The sequence below is a fragment of the Zea mays genome, chromosome 2 (genome assembly GCF_902167145.1).
Source record: "Zea mays cultivar B73 chromosome 2, Zm-B73-REFERENCE-NAM-5.0, whole genome shotgun sequence".
Taxonomy (NCBI): domain Eukaryota; kingdom Viridiplantae; phylum Streptophyta; class Magnoliopsida; order Poales; family Poaceae; genus Zea; species Zea mays.
Genome location: NC_050097.1, coordinates 117,628,521 through 117,630,305, shown reverse-complemented (window position 1 = coordinate 117,630,305; position 1,785 = coordinate 117,628,521).

Here is a 1,785-nt window from a genome sequence, read left to right as displayed (position 1 = left end):
AACTTGGAGTCTCTCGCCCTTACAATAAGAATCAAAGTGAAAGCACTAGAGTAAGGGAGGGAAGCAACACACACAAATCCATAGCAATACGCACACACACAGCCAAGACTTGAGCTCAAATGAATAACACAGGGTTCACCACTAAAACGGAGCTCAAAACACTAAGAATGTCAATCGAGTGCGCAAAGACGGAGTGTGAATGATCAAGAATGCTTAGAGTATGCTTGGTGTGCTCCTCCATGCGCCTAGGGGTCCCTTTTATAGCCCCAAGGCAGCTAGGAGCCGTTGAGAGCAATCCAGGAAGGCTATCCTTGCCTTCTGTCGGGTGGTGCACCGGACACTGTCCGGTGCTGATTGCTTTCCTTTTCTAGCGTAGCCGACCGTTGAAGATTTGGAGCCGTTGGCGCACCGGACACTGTCCGGTGCACATCGGACAGTCCGGTGCCCCCATTAGACCGTTGGCCCGGCCACGCGTCACGCGCGGATTGCGCGGCCGACCGTTGGCTCACCGGACAGTCCAGTGAATTATAGCTGTACGCCGCCAACGAATTCTCGAGAGCAGCCTTTTCACCAGAGCCAACCTGGCGCACCGGACACTGTCCGGTGCACCACCGGACAGTCCGGTGCACCCAGACTGAACAGCAGTTGGCTGTACTCAGCCAACTCTTTTTCCTTTTGTCTTTTCTCTGATTCTAGCACTTAGACAAATATGTTAGTACACAAAAACCAATGTACTAAGTCTAGAATCATACCTTTGTGTTGATTTGCACTTCTTCCACCATTTGGCATAGTTTCATACTTAAACCATTTATGTTGGCACTTGATCACCAAAATACTTAGAAATGGCCCAAGGCACATTTCCCTTTCAATCTCCCCCTTTTGGTGATTTATGCCAACACAACAAAAAGCAACTAAAAGAAGTGCAACCTTAATGCGAATGAGTACACAAATTTGTTTTGATTCAAATTTGGCATATTTGGATCATTCTTTGCCACCACTTGGTTTGTTTTTGCAAATCAAACTCAATTTCCTATCTCTAAGTCAAGTTCACTTGTTGAGGCATAGAGAGAGGTATTCCAAAAGAAATTGATCAAAGATTCAAAAACTCCCCCTTTTCCCATAATCAAACATTCTCCCCACAAGTGACCAATTTTTGACAATAAGAGACCATAAGAGTATTTTGACAAAACAAAAGCTTTAACTCTACTATTTTCAAAATTCTCAAGTGGTAGCTGATCCATTTCTTGCTTTGGCCTTAATTTCTCCCCCTTTGGCATCAAGCACCAAAACGGGATAATTTTTTGCCCTTAAACCCCATTGCCTCACCAAAATCTTTAAATAAGAATAAAAGGCAATAAGAGTATGGAGATGAACTTGGAGTAAGTTACCCTCTCATCGGAGTGCAGTGGAAGTCTTTCATGGTCCAAGTCCACCTTTCCCTTTAATCTACTTTTGAGACTAAACAAGTAAACTCAAACACAAGGTTAGTCTCAGGGTGTCAAGTTTTAGCATGCCTCCCCCTAAATAAATGCATCACTTGCACATGGACTTGTGAGGTCCGGGGATCATGTGTACAACTTGAGTACCATAATTAGGCAGCAATATGCATAAAAGAACATGATCAAAGGCATAAGACACATGTATGCTATAGATCAATCCAAGTTCCGCGAATCTAAGACATTTAGCTCACTACGCAGCCTGCAAAAGGTCTTCTCATCTAGAGTCTTGGTAAAGATATCGGCTAGCTGGTTCTCGGTGCTAACATAAAACACTTCGATATCTCCC